This window comes from Notechis scutatus, chromosome 2, assembly GCF_049901735.1.
Source record: "Notechis scutatus isolate UNSWTSFEM ecotype Mainland chromosome 2, rNotScu1.2, whole genome shotgun sequence".
In the NCBI taxonomy this organism is placed as follows: domain Eukaryota; kingdom Metazoa; phylum Chordata; class Lepidosauria; order Squamata; family Elapidae; genus Notechis; species Notechis scutatus.
Genome location: NC_142010.1, coordinates 121,834,990 through 121,856,081, shown reverse-complemented (window position 1 = coordinate 121,856,081; position 21,092 = coordinate 121,834,990). Strand labels below are relative to the sequence as shown.

The following is a 21,092-nucleotide window of genomic DNA, read 5'->3' as shown; positions in this document are numbered from 1 at the left end:
TTTTTCAGGATGTGCCTCGTAGTATTCCAAAGTGTCCAAGATTACACTCATATTGTCTTTAATTTGTCTCCTTGGCAGAAATCCATTTTGATCAGGATGGATAAAATTATTTAAATATTTTTAAAGTCTTGCTGCCAATATTGAAGCAAAGATTTTATAATCTGCATTTAGTAGGGAATGGATCGGTCTCCTCTTTTGGAACAAGTGTGATATAAGCTTCTGACCATGATTTAAGTATCCTCTTCTTTAACATAATTTCATTCATAACTTCTAGCAATGGTTCTTGTAATGTTTTATAAAATTCTGCCGGAAGTCCATCTGGGCCTGGTGCCTTTCCATTATTTTGCTTCTTAAGTGCTTCAGTTAACTCCATCATCGTTATATTGCTTTCTAACATCGTTTCAATCTCTTTAGGTATCTGGGGTAAATTAGCATTCTGTAAATACTGTTTAACTCTTTCCTCATCAATATTCTCTTGTGTGTATAGTTTCCCATAATAGTCTTGAATGATTTCCTTCTTCTCTTTACTACCATAGCAAACTTGGCCTTGGTCATCTATTAATTGCAATATTTTCCTTGATTCTTTCTCCTTTCTCAATTTATATGCTAACCATCCACCTGGTTTATTTGCATCTTCAAAGTAGTTCTGTTTAGCACCTCTAATATTTTGTGCTAATTCTTCTTTTTCTATTAGACCCATTTTATGTTTGGTTATATCCATTTTTAACTTAATGTCCTTTTTCTGTGGCATTTTCTGTAGCTCTTTTTCAAGTCCTTTATACTCATCTTCTAATGGCTTAGAGGCTAATATTTTCATGGTACTTCTTTTCTTTGTATAGTCTATTATCAAGCCTCTGGCATATGCCTTCATTGTATCCCATACATTCTGGATTCTCCACTATGTGAAGTCTTTTTCCTTTAAAATAGTATTATTTAATGTCCATCTAGATCTTCTTCTTTGTCCTTTCCATTTAATTGTCATTGGATTGTGATCTGCCCAAGTACTTGTTTCAATATTTATTTCTTGAATATTAGTTCACAATTCTGTTGACATCAATATCATATCTATTCTGGACCATGATAAGTGTCTATTTTAGTAGAAGGTGTATTGTTTAGCTTTAGCATTTCTTTCTCTCCATGTATCTTTTAAGTTTATTTCATCTACCATATTAAAAAAAGATTTAGGGAGAGTCTTTCTATTTTGCTTTATTGTTTTCTGTGTTGTGTAGTCCAGTTTATTGTTTACAATTCCATTAAAATCTCCCATCATAACTATATTAACATAGTCAAGTTCAATTATTTTCATATGTAATTTTTTATGGAATTCTTCTTGATTGTCATTCGGGGCATAGATTGCAATCAGGGGTGTTTTCGTATTATTGTCCATTATTTCCACCATTAATATTCTTCCGTCGTCATCAGTATAAATCAATTTCACTGGGATGGTCTCTTTAATATATAAAACCACTCCTCTTTTCTTACATTGTGTCAAGGAAGTAAATATTTTCCCTAATTTTGGCTGTATCAACAATTGTTCATATTGTTTTTCAATATGTACTTCTTGTAGGCAGATTATATCAAATTTTAATTTCTATAATTTATGAAAGGTTTTCCTTCTTTTAACGGCTGAGTTAAGTCCATTTATATTAATTGTAATCAATTTTTTCTCTTCCATGGTTATATTTTGTAGTTAGGTTTGACAGCTCTCATGGATCTTGGTTCACGTTGTTCTTTGGCTTCCTCCTTTCCATCTACTGAACCTTCTTCTTTTTCAGTCATCATTTGGGAGTCCTCTTGGAATTCAATTAGTGAAATTTCTTTTTCTGCCTCTTCCTCCCCTCTGAAAAATTCTGTGTAAAATGATTCAGTTTTCTCAATTGAGTCAATTCTATATCTCTGTTCTTGCCATGTGAACATTAAACCTTCTGGAATCAGCCATCTATAATTCACCTCTTTTTTAAGTAACAATTTGGTCAAGAATCGGTATACTCTTCTCATCTCTCTCACTCTTCTGGGTACTTGTTTCAAGACCACAATCTCCTTATCTTTGTATTTCAATGTTTTCTCTCTTGCCACTTGCAATATTTGCGTTTTAATGGCTTTCTTTGTAAATCTGATGTGAACTTCTCTTGGTAAGCTATTTCTTATCTTGTGAAGACTCGATAAACCTCATCTATTCCATCCATCATCTTCTCTTCAGTTATTTCTTCAGTTATTTATATTCAGCCAATATTTCTATCATTATCTCAGCTAGATTTTGTCCTTTTTCTTCCTCTATGTTTTGGAATCTAAGATAAAATTCTGATCTGTCCATCTCCCATCTCAGCATACCACTTTTATCTTGTTAAACCACAGTTAATCTGTTATCAATGTCTCCAATCTTCTTGTTTCTTTGTTTATCTTCTTCTTCAATTTTTTGGAGTCTCTCATCATACTTCATCATCATTTGTTGGATGTTCTTCACTTTTTCATCGGTTTTCCCTGTTTTTTGTTCAATGTTTTCTATTCTCTTTTCAATATTCTCTTATCTTGTTTGAATATTTTGAATTCCTTGCATAATCATCTTTCAGGGTCACTTTTTCTTGTTCTTTTTCTTGCCTTAACATTGTCTGTATTGAACGTTGTCCTCCAGATGGTGGAGAGGAAGAAGTAGAAGTTGAAGAACCAGGAGCTGTTAATTTCCTACTCATTTCGAGCAATTCAAAATCTTCAGGTTCTTCTAGACCTTAATCCAATTGTGAAATAACCAATTGCAGTTCCAAATAAAAATAGTAGGAAAAAAGAAGCCAAATAGTAATAATAATAAAAAAGAAGAAAAAATTTCTTCAGGTTCTTGTATACCTTAATCCAATCGGTTGGTTAGATGACAGTAAAAATTCAAAAATGAAGGAAAAGACCATAAACACACCATAAACACACACACAAAAGAAAAAGTTGTAAAACCCTAGAAAAGGCGAAAAAAGTGAAGAAAAAGGCTAAAAAAAGAAAGGAAAAATTCTTCAGGTTCTTCAACACTTTAATCCAATTAAGAGGTCTCAAATATAAAAGGATGCATAAAAATAAACCAAAAAATAAAACCAATATGGAAGGTAGAGGGAAAGGCAAAAATACCAGGAAGGGAGAGAGAAGAAAAAGGCTACTCCCTTAAAAAGAAAAGGAAGGGAAACATTAATACTAAAGCTTTTCCTTTAAAATAAAAAGCAGGCATAGAAATTTAACTTCCAAAGACAAGAAAAAAACCAAAAACAAGTTCCAAAGAGCCAAAAATCCAAATAGCTATTACAAAAAAAAAGTAAACTGATGAGGAGGGGTAGCACAGCTTAGAAAGAATAAAAAGAGCACACTGCACTTCGTTTAATTATCCAAGGCTCTTGTTATAACTCTCTTCTCCAAAGACTTATCACCTTTTCTTTTCCTAAGCTTCAACACCAGACTCCAGCTGTTGATAGAAACCCAGAAGAGCACCTGCAATAATACTCTCCCATGCTCTTCCCTCTATCTTATCAAACAGGCAATGTCCTTGAAAAAAAGTCTCATTTCTTTCTCAGCTTTGTCTGGTCAAAAGAGAAATAGAATATTTCCAAGCCTCTAGTTGGCAATGTTACAAAGTTTCTTTAGCTTTCACTTTCCCCCTCATTTTCCAAGCAAAATATAATAAGAATTAATTAAAAAAAGAAAAAGATATTTAAAACAAAATAACTAAAAGGGAGTCTCTGGCTTAGAATATTATAAAGTCAAAAAGGAGAAAAGAATAGATAAAAAGAAGAGAAAAAAACCAGTCCAGTTTCAAAATATAAGATCATGTGTAGAAAATCCAGCAATGAGAAAAAAAATAAAAATATTACTTTGACGTTCCTGTTTAAAATCGCCGCTTAATCACTTCTGTCAAAACTTTTACAGATTCTTTCTTTCCCTTAGGGTGTCCTTTCAAGTCTTCTCTCTCTTTCCGTTCTCTTTCGTTTCAGAGCTGTCCCAACTTCAGCAGCTTTAATGGCTGCCTCTTCGCCGCTGGCAAAAAGAGCTTCTCCTGGATCTACTAGGGACTTTGCGATATCCCTGGGATCGACAGGATGTGCTCTTTACATTCACTGTCTCTTCGGGATGGTTTAGTTCCATTTGGACCGTCCAGGAGCAAAGATATTGGCAGCTATCTCAGACCTCCAAGATCGCATGCCGTATCGTTGCAACGCCAGCTCCGCCCTCCATATAGAATTTCTTATGGGCTTTTCCTATACTTTCCTTCCAGAACAAGGCACTTTCCCAGCATGGATGCTGGGAAAGTCAATTCAAGTTCTTGCAATTTACCTTACTGAAAGGTAAGTACTTTGTCTTCAGAAGAGGTGGCAGTTCCCAGATTGCAAGCAGGAATACATTTGTTCCAAACCTAAGCACTGAACACGCATAAGGAAAGCATATTCATCTTTCCAAGAACTTCCAGTGTCTTGAAAGTTGCTGTTCATAGGTACAACTGGACTTACTATGATGACCTTCAACCATTGATGTTGGACATGTTTACAGCATTCCCATATCAGGCTAAACATGCATTGAAGCACAATCAAACCTTCTCAATGCTATTATGAAATATGTTTAATTCAATTGTATAAAAGTATAGTTTTCTCCTTCATTATAATAAAAAGCTTTTTTAAAATGGGCAGAGATTTTCACAGTTGAAACCCCCCTTATCCAGTTTTTATTTCTGCAACAGGAAGCTGAGACACTCAGTTTGGGATTGATCTGTAGCTTTTAGGAGGTTGTTTCAGAAAAAGAAGACACAGAAAAATGACAATGATTGATTTCCAGAACACCAAAGCTATTTTCAGGGACATCATTTTCTGTGCAAAACATTACTTCATTTCCCATACATTCTCTCTCTCAAGACTATGTCCATAAAATTAATTGCTATTCCACATTTATCACTGAAAAACTTATCTAGATTTTGACAAGATGCTTACCATTCTACTTTTTTATCAGTGTTTTTTCCTCTCCCATTTTTCCCTCCTCCAAAATAAAGATACTTCAGAGCTGTAGAGAGCTTCTTGACTCACTTGTGCAATTGCTGTTTTTGTTGTTATGTGTGTTGCTGCTAAATCTCTAGAGTTGAATGATACAAAAGTAATTGCAAAAACCAGTCAATATAGGTAGGTCTGTGGGAGGCAACAATGCCTGGGATGATACCAAGGGATGAAGACAGTGGTAACTGGTGGCAAAAAAATCATACCCCACCTTAAAAAAAAAACCCAGATGAAATGAAAGTTTGTAAAGCATCCACAGGTTCAGTGCATATTGGCATTGTTTGGGGCCTTTCTATCTGAATGATTGTTTTCATTTGAATCAAAGGCCAGTAAAGAGGAGATAAAAATATGGCCTGTTCACCAATGAAAGATGACATCATCTGGAAGCTCCATTTTGTGTATGTATGAGTGTTTTGACTCCTGGCAACTGTCTGAACAAGTCCCTGTAGTTTTCTTGGTAAGATTTCAGAAGTGATTTGCCATCACTTGTTTCCTATGGCTGAGAGTGACTAGACCAAGGTCACCCAGCTGGCTTCATGCCTAAGGCAGGACTAGAGCTCCCATTCTCCTGTTGCTAACCCGATGCCTTAGCTACTACACCAAACTGGCTCGGAAGCTCCATTGAATTGCTGCAATTAAGCATCTGCTTTGCACATTAGAAGGTCCAACTGGACATGGCTTAAGAAAGCAGTTCCACTACAGTCATATAATTCATTGTAACTTCCTGTTTTCTTTTGTAACTGTGGATGAGGAGAAACAGAGAAGCAACTAATCTGAGCTTTTGACTTGCTGTTTTTGGCTTTTGGGTTCCTGACAAACTTAATTTGACAGTGGTCAGAATACATTCTCAATTCCAGCCCCAACCGCAAAACCTGGTCAACATCAAACTATTTTTGTTTATTGCAAGGAAGCTGTTACAAAGTGTCCTATTTGATTTTTTTTTCAGTGAAATCACAGCTCTGGGACATCCAAAATGGCAAATGTTAAATATTTATGCAGACAGACTTGTTCCTATAAAATAATTAGAACATCTTAAAAATCATTAGTGATTCAGGGTGAAATTCAGTTGCATTTGTTGAAGGACAATCAATCAATCATTTGTGGTACAGGATATAGCAGTTCTTACAATGCACAAACACTGTCTGAAGAGCCACTATATGCATTTAAAAAGCCTGCATTTAATGCTGAGTTTTGCCTTGTAATCAATCTGTCCTGCCTGAATCTTTTAATTTTTGGAATTGTATAGCCACCTATTTCTATGCCATGAAATGATCTGACCTTTATTTTACTATATATTTATACATATACATGCGCGCGCGCACACACACACACATGCATGCATTGTCAGTATTTCAGCACTTAGACTCCTTCCCCCCCGCCAGTAATTTCTGGTCTATTGGGCACTCAAAAAACTCCGGTGATTAGATAATCCAGAATGACTACAAATCCCAGAACAAGGGTTAGCCAAAATCTGCTAGGCATAAGTTGGATATCTGACCATGAATTACATCATCCTCTCCTCCAACATTTCCACCAAAGCCTTAATTCTGCTAACCTTTAAGTACAATGATGACATATTTTAATTAGTTCCTCCAGACTTCTTCCAATTTGGCCTGAAATAAATGAGGAAATGGGGCATACAGCTGAAACAAATTGACCATATTGTGCTTGCATATAAAATTTGATTATTTGTACAACTGAATACATAACTGAATTTGACATTCTCAATTTAAGAATGTATTTCCTTCGTTTTCATTGGTCCTTTACTACTCCCTTAGGCACAACCCAGTCAAAGATGTGTATTTTAGTCCCATGGATTTTAATGGAAAAATCTTAAATATGTGCCTAGATTTTTCCCATATCACTGAATGAAACCTTAGAAGGCAAACGTTTGCTGAGTATATCTATTGATTTAGACAGTGTTATGCCTGTGCTTCTATATTTCAATACGCTCACACCTTTATCTCTCTGAAACAAGTGGGACATAAACCTATTGTATCACACTGTGTAACAAAATCAAAGCAACAAGTACACACACACACACACACACACACACACACACACAAAATTGTATGAAATGCAATATATGTCACACATGCTACTACAATACACATAATATTACAGTACAACAAGAATATAATAGGTGCAAATAATGATTCTGGAATGTACATTTTTATGTCAGTTGCTTTCTCAGGGCACATAATATATCCCCTTCATTTCTTCAATACCACAGTCATTGTTATAAGTCCAACATTTTAAAATACAGACCATTTGCTGAATGTAAAATCAGCTTCTAGTTTCTATGTTAGAGCCACTCACTTTTATTTTTCCTCCCAAACAGCAAAGGTTATTAAGTATCAGCATGTATGAAATTACACGGCTTTAAATCCAACATTAGCCCAAGCAAATGTCTACTATTCCTAATAGCCAATTACTAAGCAAATGCCTACTATCCCTAATAGTAGGGGAGTCAAGAGCAACAGATCATAGCCTTGGGATATTTGTGTTCTTTGCTACTCACATCAAAAAAAGTCATTTGCTGTTGCCTGGCTCCTAGTTCCTTCACAGCCACAACATTCACAACTTAATATCGTGTGATGCTGTGGTGAAGGATTTCAAAGAAGATGGGATTGTTGTCTAATTGGATTTCTGTTGCCAATAAGAAAAAATATTCCAAAAACAAAAAACAAAACCTAAATCAAACCCCCATGTGAAAGTTTTTCTATTTCTTTAATAACTGCTAGATAGTTTATGAAGTATCCAACCCAGGATAGAATTTATAATCTGAATTCAGGTGATTGTCTAGAACTGTAATGTTTACCTTGCATATATTTATATATAGACAAAACAGTTCTCAGGCTTAGAGGTGCCTCCTTTTGTGCAACAGAGCAAAATGAAACAAAAATAGTTACAAAGATTGCCTGTGGGAGGACATAATGCTAAGACTCATCATCTCTGCTATCTTCTTGTTTTCAAAATGCAAATCAAGCACGTTAGCACGTTTGATTTTTTTTTCAGGGAAAATGAGGGCAGCAGAGGGACAGGAAGACAGACCTAAAGACACACACACACACACACACACACACACACACACACACACACACATACACCTTCTGATTCTTGGTTAAGAATACGTATGAAAGCCCAAACAATTTGAAATTGAAATCAAACCATGTTTGGGAAGGAACAAGCAGTTTAAAGCTAGGATTTGGGTGTCGGCCACATGTTGTGCATCAGAGGGGCCACGTAAGGTTAATCATTGCAGGCCAAGGATTTGCAAAGCTGCTGAAACATTTCCACATGGTGACTCACCCCGGAGACAACTAGGGCAATCTGGAACTGGTGAAAACAAACCATCAATACTTGGGCATAGCAAGTATTGCTAGTTCTTAAACATAGACATTGATGCAAGTCATTAAAGCAAAATCTCTACCTTTCTATGTCAAACTGGGAGTCTACCAGCCCATTACTGGGATGCATGGAATGTACTTTTCCTTTTCAAATGGAAAAGTGAATAAGCTTTCGAAAGGAAAAATAAAATGCACCCATCTTGATCTTTGCTTCCTAGGAATGCTTGTACAGTACAGATAGTCTCAACTTACCACAGTTCAAAGTTACAATGGTACTGAAAAAATGACTTATGACTATTTTTCACAGTTACTTTTTGTAGCATCTCCATGATCATGTGTTAAAAATTCAGATGCTCAGCAACTGGTTCATACTTATGACCATTGCTGTGTCCCAGGGTCATCTGATCACCTTTGGACAGATTCACTTAACAACCGGGTTACTAACTTATCAACTGCAATGATTCACTTAACAATGGTAGCAAGAAAGGTCATAAAATGGGACAAAACTCACTTAACAAATGTTTCACTTAACAACAGAAATTTTGGGCTCAATTGTGGTCCTAAATCGGTGGTCTTGGATAAGGACTGCCCTGTTCAGCAACCATCTGAATTGCCAATAACACTGAAAATCTGTTTTACAACTGGTCTAAGTTAGCTATTCACCAGGATGGTAATCATAGAAACAAGGGTTCTGAATTCCTACTTCACTTTCTCTGTTAGCAGGAACTCTGATTTATGCAGCATTCACATTTACCTTAAGGGCTACAGGCAACATTGTTTAAATACATGATTTAAAACCAATGTTTACCCTTACTTAACAAACCATAGCACATACAGTATTTGCATTGACCGTTTTGGTACCCATGGGGCTAAGGTATTGTTTTAATCAGTTGCTTTAATAAGAACCACAGTATGCTGCATTCATGGACTTTGGCGCTTAAATTTATACTGGAGTGGCGGTAGAATTTCTGCAAATAAAACTATCAGATTGGATAATTCATTTGTAATTTTTTGACAAAAATTCAATAGTAAACAAAACACCTGAACATTTTTAAGAATGTTTCTCACATTTTTACTATGAAGGAAAATATTACGTTTAAAAGAAACCAGGTCTATTTTCAGAATTGTACGTGCAGTTTCAACACCTAAAGATGTCTTCTATAAATGCACTGTTTTAATTGCTCCACGATTTTAGGCATGCTTCTCTCTCAGCCTTGTCAGCTTAAATTCTTTGAAATGAAAACAACAAAATTAATTAAACAGCTACTTTATACAAATAGCATAGCTATTTATCTCTAAAAATGGCCTCATCCTTTGGCATCACACCTGACATTTTCATTTTAAAAGGATCATTTTTAAAGAGAAGGGAACCACTTCAGTCCAGGACTGTTTGTAACAGTAAAACATTTACAACTCAAAATACTTGGAAAAGCCCAAGACCAGGGGTGTCAAACTCGGATTTGGCCCACAGGGTGCTTAGATCTGGCCCACAGGCCAGCCTAGAAATAGCAAAGGACTGGCCCACGGTGCCTCTACCAGGAAAAATGGGGCACCCCACTTTGGCTGGCAGGATGCTGCAGGAGGCATCCCCCCATCTGCTGTCCGTCCCATCTTTCCCCCCTCCACCCCATGGAGGACAAATACAATGTTGATCCAGCCCTTAAAGAAATCAAGTTTGACCCCTAGATGTTAAAAAGAACATTACCTTCAGCATCCTTTGATATAACTGAGAAAATGAATATGAAAATGAAACGACATTGTGATGCCCCTTGAGCAAATGTACATCATAATGAAATTCTTCATCAACATCCAATATAAAAGCTTTTTTTTTCTTGTTTCAGAAGAAGGTGTTCCTTAATGCTTCTCTTTCTTGCTAGAACCAAGCTAATCCCTACTGTTTTATTCTTCTGCTATGGGCTGAACCTGGATACTTACTCCTTCTTCAATAGTGCATAACTAGGCTTCCTGGTAGTTTGCCATCTCAAGCCAATGTGATCCTTCGGAAGGTGCCTTCACTGATTTCCACTGGACTTGAATGGGTTCAAATGGAGTATACCCATAAATAGCATAAATGGAGAGGGAAAAAGTTGTGAAACAGTATATTTTGGGTTGTGATAAATTGGGAACCGAGCATGAAAAGGGAAGCAGAGATATCCCAAAGGTACTTTTTTTCAAAAGGCAACTAGACTTTGTTTTTCCTTGAAGGAGTTTTACTTTTCATCCAAGAAGCTTCTTCAGTTCTCAAGAAGAGAACTGGAAAACTGAAGAAGTTTCTTGGATGAGAAGTGAAACGTCTTCAAGGAAAAACAAAGTCCAGTTGCTTTTGGAAAAAGCACCTTTGGGACAACCAGGACCTGGATGATTGAAAATCTCCACAAACAGAAGCAGAGATAGGTGGTTGTTGTTGTTTTTGTCTGATTGTTTAAGCTTGATAGTTTATATGAATGAATTTAGGAATGAAATTACATTCTATGCCTTCACATTGGGAAGGAAATGTCACACATTCGTGCCATCCCCATTGCTCTGGCACTTGGTTTGCCTGGCAATGTGAAGATAGTGAGCCACATCCTTCCAAATGGGTTCAAATTGGATTATGCTGGCACCATTTCCATTCCTTGGCAGGTCTCCTGAAACCTCCTCAGGGAGCTCCTTTGTGGTGATAAATATATATATGCCCACACCCTGGTGTGGCCAGAGACTACCAAGTTCCATCTGCTTATTATATCAGTCTTCATTAACTTCAATTTGTATGGAAAAGACTCTGGAAAGGCTCCCTGGGTTGCTGATGTCACAGAGTGTCTGGCGCAGTGTGGGGCAACCACATGTTTATGGCATAACTTATGAGGAAGATTTGCTGCAACAAATGAAGGAGTCCTAATGTTTTCCATCCACAGCACTGAAGCATGTGCATTGGAGGCTATTTATAGAAGCCTGAAGGAACTCCCATTTCAGTTGAAATGGAGCTCAGATCCTCAGCACTCTAAGCATATCCTGATGGCATAGACAGAAAATAGGCTGGCTTTACACTACCCGGTTCCAGACAAGAACAAATTTAGAAGGAACCTCCTGTTTTCAACTTGTTTGTGCAGTGTAAGGAATATAACTGAAAGAAAGCAGTACATTCATTTGGTTCCTTGTGACATCAGTTCTGGCTTTTGATTGTTTTAAATCTTCGGAGGTTATATACAGTAGTTCAAACTTTCTTTGGCATGATTATGCTCAAAAGAGAAAAGAGTGTTTAAAATTTAATAGAGAAAGATACTTTGATCTAGTGATCAAAGCACCAGGCTAGAAAGCAGAAGACTGTGAGTTCTAGTCCTGCCTTAGCCATGGAAGCCAGCCATTCTCTCCTCAGTTCAACTTACCTCACAGAATTAAGTTTCTTGGGAAAATAGGAAGAGGAAGGAAAGTTTCAAATTGTAGGGCATAAGGTGAATCTGAGTGAAATGACTAGAATTCTGTAATTAAAAGATGGGTGAGGATAGATAGATAGATAGATAGATAGATAGATAGATAGATAGATAGATAGATAGACAGATAGATAGATATCCGATCTAATATGCTTAAGAACTTCTACAGCACAACCTAAACATGAACAATGGGCTTCTGAACAATGGGCACATCTAATCTCTATACATGGTCTCACTCAGTTCTACCAAGAAAGAAAATATTTATTGGGAAATGCACGAATGTAATACTGTTGGTGTCGGTATATCTTTAAATCATTTTCTTCTCCTACCTGGCTTTGCACATGATTGTTTGTTTCTCTAAAGTCACACTAAACCCTATAAGGGTTAAAGGGAGTGTCTTGAATTGGACATGTGTTTCTTGGAGACGGGTTGATGTTCATTAATCTTATTAGTGTATAATGAGGCTTCCTATGAGTAGTACTTTTCATGATTGCCCAAACAGAACAGCAAGCAGTTTGGACCAAGCTTACTTTTCATTGAGTTTATTTTTTCAGTGAAAGGTAATATTTGGGGGAGAACCAAATGTTTTCTCTGATTCCCGGATTACCCTTTTTGCTGCAAATCTGACTTTCCTCTGTCTCATTTGACAAAGTCCTTGCTAAGAAAAGGTAAAAACACGATCATCTTAATACTATGGGTTGCAGCTCAATGTATTACATCCAGCTTTTTACAACCAGGGTGTGAGAGTAGATTTTTATTAATTGTAATAATATGAGAAATAGTTTTCTAATAATATATCTAACCCTGTAGAACGCCTGAAAGAAATTAAGCAAAGAAGGTCAGAGCCGGGTTTGTCCATCAGTCTGTCTGGTCCTCAACATACTAACTCTCTAAAATGAGAACAGGGGCCAAATCTGATGTTGGGAGAAGCTGACAAAAGAAAGATCAGCTTTAAAAATGGGTCAGACCAGTACAGAACATATTTCTGTATCGAGCCCTGGTGAAGCAGTTGTTAGAATGCTATATTGCAGGCAAAACTCTGCCCATTGCCAGGAGTTTGATCCTGACCGGCTCAAGGCTGACTCAGCCTTCCATCCATCTGTGGTCAGTAAAATGAGGAGCCAGATTATTGGGGGCAATATGCTGACATTTGTAAACTTCTCAGAGAGTGCTGTAAAGAACTATGGACAACATATAAGTCTAGTTGCTATTGCTATTTCAGAAATGCTGTAATTCCCCCAGTGCATCTCTATGGGAAAGCTGCTGAAAAACAACTCAGAATGTCACTGAATGTTTCATTCTAAATGTCCTCACCTCTCACTCCTGGTCCAACAATCCAGGAAGGTGGCTGCAACTAAACCTCTGCTTCCCAGTGCATATTTTAAAATTTCTGCTCAACCGGGTCCAATTCTTGAAAACTTCCTGGACAAGTTCCTGCAGATTTCTTGGCAAGGTTTTTCAAAAGTGGTTTACCATTTCCTCCCTCCTAGGGCTGAGAGAAAGTGACTGGCCCAAGGTCACCCAGCTGACGTCATGCTTAAGGCAAGAATAGAACTCATGATCTCCCAGTTTCTAGCCTGATGTCTTAACTACTAAATAATACAGGTTTTCCTAGTACATATATACTGTACACAAAAATACCAATCTGTATCTGATGAAATACATAGACACAGACGGAGAGAGGGAGAGAGAGAGAGAATAAAATGCATATAAAATGCATAAGAAACACACACAAAACTAAGAGCAACATGTTACTTCATTGCACAGAAGAAATCCAGATACCTTATAAGACCACTGCTGGTAAGGGGTTGGAAGGAATCCCAAAAGCTGTGCTCTGCATGCTATCCCTGGCTTGTTAAAATATCAGTGGCAATTTAAAATTAAATGATTTTTTTCCCAACCGTCTTTGGCTGCCTGTTTAAAATATTAATGAAATTCGATCAGGGAGGTCTTCAGGCAAAATACTTTAGTGCTAAAATTGTTACTGGACTCCAACTTATGGGTAGTGGTGAGGCAAGATTTGTGTTCACTATTAGATGGGGGTTGGGGGCATTGGGGGCATTTCTGTCTCCTCCTTCAGCCTCAGAATGATTTATATTATAATAAAATCTAGACAATCGTGCTACTTATCGTCTAAAAAGAGACAGTGCTGAATGAAGGGGGGGGGAAAGCAAAATAACTTGGACTAACTTTAAAAAAATAACTTTTTAATATTTCAAGATGACCATAATGGCTCTATATGGTGAAGACAGTCTGCTCAGAGAAGCTGAGAAGATCAGAGGTGGTATTCAGCAGGTTCTGACCAGTTCTGGAGAACCGGTAGCGGAAATTTTGAGTAGTTCGTAGAACCGGCAAATCCCACCTCTGACTGGAGATTTTACAGTATCCTTCCCCTGCCACGCCCACCAAGCCACGCCCACAGAACTGGTAATTAAAAAAAAATGAATCCCACCACTGGAGAAGATGCTACCTTCTTGGAGCAAACAGAACAGGACAATGGGGCTTGGTGGACACTGTGTCAAAGTGGAAGAGATCCAAGCCAGATAGTAATGTACCAAGAAGCAAAGATGGCCATTCCACTTTTTCTTCCCCTCTTTCTCCAGAAGATAGTTGGTTCAAAGATGTTTGTGAAGAGGACTGAAAATCAGGGACTGCACTCATCTATATGCAATTCATTCCATGGTATGTTTCTTGGTTGTTTCAAAGATGCAATAGGACATGGAAAGAGGTTCCCTAGGCTATGATTTTGTATCAATATTCATTAGAAGGGATTCCCCCCCAAAATGTCTTGAAATTCTAGTGAGCTTCAGAGTGATTCCCCTTAACTAAAATTTGGCCCAACCTTGAAATAAAAAGATCAGGACACACAAAATGTAACATTTAGGAAAGCAAGGCAAAAAAGATACCTATACTATTCAGATTTTCAGAACAAAGGGATTTTCTTCCTTTGTGGAGAAGTATTCATATCTGTGATTTGCACACCCACTACCCAACATGACACAATTCTGGAACAGCTTTACTACTTTGTGTAAGCTAGGCCCACCTATTAGCTTGAAGACTTTCTTGCTGATGTAATGGCAGATCATTGTATTTGATTTTGACCCCATATTGTGATTCTGTGAGGAATTCTTTTATACCTTGAGAAAGAGGTGGAAAACCAAGTGAGTTTTTGGAGAAAGCAAATGTTGGTTCCTCAATTCTGCTTAGTCTTTTTTTTTTCCTGTTCAGTCACAAAATGCAATTAAAACTCTGCTTTACTGTGGCGCTCTCAAGGAGTGAATATCACCGTTATTTTTGGGCTTCAAGAAATGTTATCAAATATATCTTTTATGAGATGATTGGTACTGCATTGTTATTCTTATTTTTCTTAATACTAATTATTGAACTATTGATTTGGTCATTATTGATTATAATTTTGTTTGGCTTGGTTTATTATATTAGTTCATACTCTACTTAGAATTTTTGATTGATAAGCACACAAATTTAGTACATGAAGAAAATTAATGTAGAAATTAACAGAAAAATATGTTTAGTTTATGCTTGGAGATAATAATTTGAAGCTGCCATGTAATATTTGATTTTTATAACTATGGGATAAATTCTTAATAGCAATATACTGTATAGTAGCAAGTTTCTGGAGATTCAGTACAAAACCTTAAATTGCTGAGAATTAATTTGCACTGTATTTTGCTAGGGAATTTTATTATTATTTGATTTTTTTTCTCTCTCTGCGTTATTGCCTCCAATTTATATCATCCTCAGAGTAATGAGGAAAAAAAGGTGATGAAAAGACTCAAATACCATGTTTCGTTTGGCTACACCTAACCCACTTGTGCTCTGTGGTGTGCAGAAGCTTATTGAAATTTTGCTTGTTTGGAGAACATGAAATATGTTCCACAAAGGGGGAAGGCTAGCATGGAAGATGCATCTAAGATACATGTATGGGCAGACCTTATAACAATTTTATTCTGCTAACTGAATGGCGTACAGATCCCTCCCTAGTACATAACTGGGTTAACTCATACAATCAAGTGAAACAATGACTAAAAATATCCCTCTGTAAGCAGGAGTCCTATCTAAAAACATTAACAGAATAACAGAGTTTGAAGGGACCTTGGAGGTCCTTTAATCCAAACCCCTAACAATGTTAATAGTGTTCTCTTAATAAAGAGAATCTCACTCACTCAACCAAGAGATCATAAAAACAATCTAATCTCCTTAGCTTGATAGAATAACAAGGTTTTTGTCAGCTTCCTAAAAGTCAAGATTCTTGAAAATTATCCACTTCATAGTAGGAGATGCTTTTGTCAGAGCAATAATCGGTCTATTACATAGATCGGTTCTTTTGCCTCTGTTATTATTGTTGTTAATATTATTATTATCTTCCCACCTCCTGAAGTGTAGAAAGCTTTTTCTACTATTTAGAAAGAATTCCAAAAGAACGTCATGTAAATCAGGACATAATGAATATTAAATGCATGAATGAACCAGTTATTGCAGAATACTCTATTAGAGATGTGAAATAAATTAGCTCTTAAATTTCAATGGGAGCGAAAGAACAGAGCATGCTACAATGGGTTCCACTGTTGCTCAAATAATAGAGATACATGTCATAAATAATAAATAAGTTGTTACGTTATGCCCCAAAAGTTATATTTAGGAAAGATGCACCAGTATTATAGTGTTAGTTATTTATGCATTACTTTTCTTTTGAAAATAACCTTGAACAGCAGCTAGAAGAGGACCACAAGGAAATCCCAAAGCAATATTTGTAATCAGTGGTAAAATAAAAAAGAAGAGTAAAAATAATTAAAGAACAGTTTTTAGCTGAAAAAACACATCAAGGCATTTATCAAAACTAAAACATAATCGCCATTTCAATATTAAAGACAGCTTGGTTTTGAGACAAGTGTTATTCTGCAAAATCCAGAAGGACAAGTCATAAAATTTCATTTAAACTTAAAAAGTACTATATATGGACCAGGAATACATAACCAGGACTCTATCACTGAGGAAGTCAATCTTTAAATCATCATTAAGTGAGTCTCTGCCATTGGTGGGTCAACAAAGTCCTTTCCACTTGGCTTTAGCACATCACTTAGGTGATATTGGATAGTTTTTCAGATCTGATTCCTGAGATGTTGACTGTCCATCACTACTTTGATTGGACATAGTAACATTTTTGAGAATTGCATTTTTTAAAAAAAAAATGCTTATCAGGGCAGCTATGTTTTTAAAACTTATGTTTTATAGCAAGTCAGGATACACAAATCCTGAAACATTAAGGAAAAATAAGAATAACAACAAATGGTGATTTTTCCAGAGTTAAATAAAATTAGGCAAAAACCAAAAAATGGATTCTATTTGCACAGGCTATGTTTAGATTAATCAGTTCATTCCTATGTTTGTGCCTTCACGTCAGTTTGATTTCTGGAGGCAGTACGACCAAGTTTTCTTGCCAAGATTTCAAAACTGGTTCGTCATTGCCTCTTTCCGAGGGTTGAGAGAAACTAACCAGTCTCAGTTCACCCAACTGGCTTCATGTCTAAAGAGGGACAAGAACTCATGGAGTCCTTGTCCCAAAGGTGCTTTTTCAAGAAGCAACTGGACTTTCTGTTTTTTTCTTTTGAAGATGTTCGCTTCTTCAGGTCATGGTCTCCTTATTTCTAGCCTGGAGCCTTAACCACTAATACCAAACTGGCTCTCCTATGCTGCCCATACGTAACTTGGGGTAGAATTTAAGGGATGTACAGTATTCTCCCAAACAAATGATTCATTGGACAGCCTTGTTGGTGAACTAGTCAATCCAGGATTTTAAAGGGCATCCATTTACTGTCCCCCCCCCCCCCACATCTCAGCAAACACCATAAATGACCATCAAATAAATTATGCTTAGGCTCAAGAATTTTTCTTAGGACTTAGGGCTAGAATGCCAGATCTAAATCAAATACACCTGGAGATAGCCTGGATATAGCCAGCTGTTTCTTTTCCTTTTCAAACATGGAGTTTTCATTAGCTTCAACTATTTTGATCTAACACAGTCCAGTACGAAATATAAATTGCCTCGTACCAGAAACAGCAGAATTACTAGCAGGAACTGGAAGAAGACATCCACCATATGTATGTATCTCTGGCCACCTTTAGGTACTGTGTTTCGAATATCTACCCTTCCTTTAGATGCCTTGCCCACATTATTATACATTTAATAAGCTACAGAATTTTCATGGAATATCTACAGCACCAATAAAAAGCATCTGCAAGTCCATTAAAAAAAATCTTCCTTTTCCTGCCTTTCTTTCAACTTAAGCTCCTGCTGCTGTTGTGCCAGAATTAATAAGGAAATACAAAAGTGGATGGCCCCATTTCTAGCAGTTTTTCATTGACCCAATGATGAAATGTCCTTCTACTTTGTAGATAAGGATATGAAATACTCCTCTCCTAATGCTGAAGGTTAACATTTCTTCTTTTATGGCAGGGGCGAGTAAACTGAGCATTTGTGATTGTCCTAAAGATAGGTTTTCACAATTGTATCATTTCTTCTTTACGCACACACACACATACACACAGAAAGAGCTTATTCAGTGAGTTACTAATATACTGATTAGAACCAGATTTGTTGGAATTATGAGTCTAAATCGGAACAGCAACTGCTGTGCAAAGGATGTAAAGGGAATAAAATGAATGGTGCATTAACTTCCAACCACTGAATATTAATCAGCATTTCACAAAAAAGAAAATACAGAAGCTGCCACACTAAATATTTTTAGTGCTTATTGACAGTCTTGATTTCCTTCATCACTACACACACACACACACACTTTTGTTTTGGCATCCAATCTGGATTCTAAAGAAAGTACAGATGAAAATCTATTTTTAAAAAAAATGGGGCAGGGGGTATATTTTGAGAAAATAATGCAGAGTGTTGGAAAATTGTATCTCACAAAATGCTTTATACCAATCAAAGCTCTGTCTCCCTAACCAGAAACATTCCAAGCCTCAAGGTAAACAGAAATCTAAACTGAAATATGGAAAAGCACTTGGAAAAAAAATGAATGCACATAGTGACTTGTTCAAAAAATAAACTTCCTAACTACTTAAAAGTTTTAAAAAAAAGTCCTCAGTGTTTTGCAAATGTTTGCTAAATGTAATTATGACATATTCTGCTTTTAATCAGAAACAAGCATAGAGTCCTTATCACTAAGCTATCCAAGATTTATAATGTGCATAACATCAAGTTACACTTTTTCCCATCAGTATTCTGGATGCTTCACCAAAATTAGATGTCAATCTTTCTTCCTCTATAGATTCCTGCTTGGTAATCTCTGCCCACCAAGATCAATAAGACAAAATTGTTATTCTTGTCTATTTAAGCCAAACTGGACCATATTGTAAATCGGAATAAACCAGTGTATCATATTGTAGATTTGAAAGTTTTCTTGTTATAGATCTGCTCATAATCTAAACAAGCAAACATTAAATTTTAGTTCGGTAAAAGATTGTTCCCTTGATTATTATTATTATTTTTTTGGTCAGCTAAAGAAATTAAGCATGATTCAAACATATTTATATATGTGTGTGTGTGTGTGTGTGTGTGTGTGTTTTCCTAAGTTTTTGCAGGTACTTACATGTATGGTATTCAGCTTTGTTCGGGTATTTTCCCACGTCATTATAGTTGTGCTTTTAAAGTTGTAGCAACGTTTCAGCAGAATCTCATCTGCCATCATCAATACAGAAGCCTGATGATGGCAGATGAGATTCTGCTGTGCTACAACTTTAAAAGCACAACTGTGACGTGGGAAACTACCCAACAAAGCTGAATAACATACATACATACATACATACATACATACATACATACATATATACCAGGCTCATAGAAATTTAAAAATTGTAAAACATTTCATCTGATATTAAAAAAAATATCTCAAAAATGTGATTAGACTTTAAACTTTTTTTACAGTAGTCGTTATCTATCCATTTCATGAAATCTTGAAATTGAAAAATTGAAATTGAATTGAAATGCATTCTAGAATAGGCATGTCAAATTGGTGGCCCATGGGCCAAATACAGCCTGCACAAGCCATCCAGCTCCACAAGGGCAAAAAGCATCCCGATATGTCACGATGCAATCGGTTTTGACACTCCTGTTCTAGAACATTCTCTATCGACTTCCTATTGTAGTAATTCATCGTTTCTTGGTTCCTCCAGTTATAATGCCTTTGGAGGTAGAAAGATATATGAGATGGAGACAATTTTATTATTGATTCCACTTCTTAACATAGGGCTTTATGAACAATGTTAGCTATTGACCTGGTCCAATCCCCAAAGTATGTTATGTGTAAGATCAGCAAGTTAACTCTTTGCTCTTCCACTTGAACAGAAACAATATATTTTAACAAAAAACAAATTAAGGAAGTCAAAGAGATATGCTATAGATCCTTGATGACTGCAGCGGGGATCAATATTAGTTCTGTGGGGACAGCATTTGGAAGTAATGAAAAGGGAGTCTAAATCCAAAAATGCTAGGGAATTTTTAGAAGCTTGGTACTCTTACAAATTAGCCATCAATAGACAAACAGACATAAAGAACATCTACATACTGTGCAAAAGAGACAATCAGCAAGCCAAAAAGAGAACAAAAGGATCAAAATACCTCCCCACCAGCAATCAACATCCAGATGAGCATAGATTAATTCCAAGATTAACATTAGATCAACAATCAAGAAGTAAACAATACCCCAATCAAGGAACTGCCAAACAGTAAACAACCAACTAGGACATCTAAAACCACTCCTACCAACACTGACAGGACAAGCCACTAGATAAGCTGACAGCAAAGCCCACTCCTTACTAGCACTGATGATGTTACCTAGTTTGGGTAACAAAGCATCTGCAAGAAAACAACCAAGCTCAGAGAGGACCAAGGACCCCTCATATCAACCATGAGCTACAAATATTCTCCTTTGTTGGTAAGGTCCTTTTTACTTAACAAATTAACCTGTGTTAGGTAGGTACATAGGTATTCAGTTCTATTGGGCCTTCTGGAATACATAGATGCTTTGGCACTTCAAAAACAGATGTTCCACTTATGATAGTGTGCTTTATGATGTGATCTTTTTCAAAGGCTTTGCTTAATATTAATCCTATACATTTTTATTCCAGAGATAACTATCACTGATTTTAGTGGAGCTTACTTCTCCATGCAATCATGCAATGCTTCTAAATGATGCTTCATTTCAAACAAGTTCACACAGAATATCCTAATGAAGCTGCTTCAGGTCTCCTTGCCTCTTTTCTGAGATATCCTTTGCTAACTTCAA

The 21,092-nt window shown here is 36.5% G+C and overlaps 1 protein-coding gene across 11 annotated transcripts in view; it reads right to left on the bottom strand.

Moving 5' to 3' along the window:
* LOC113417412 (uncharacterized) overlaps positions 1 to 21,092 on the bottom strand; it is a 233,977-nt gene that overhangs the window by 193,849 nt on the left and 19,036 nt on the right. For 4 of the 11 annotated variants that reach the window (XR_015747719.1, XR_015747720.1, XR_015747721.1 and 1 more), the window contains exon 3: positions 4,953 to 5,091. The exons of the other annotated variants lie outside the window; for them this stretch is intronic. The gene's annotated coding sequence lies outside the window, so the exon portion shown is untranslated. The remainder of the gene's footprint in view (positions 1 to 4,952; positions 5,092 to 21,092) is intronic. 11 annotated transcript variants of the gene reach the window in all.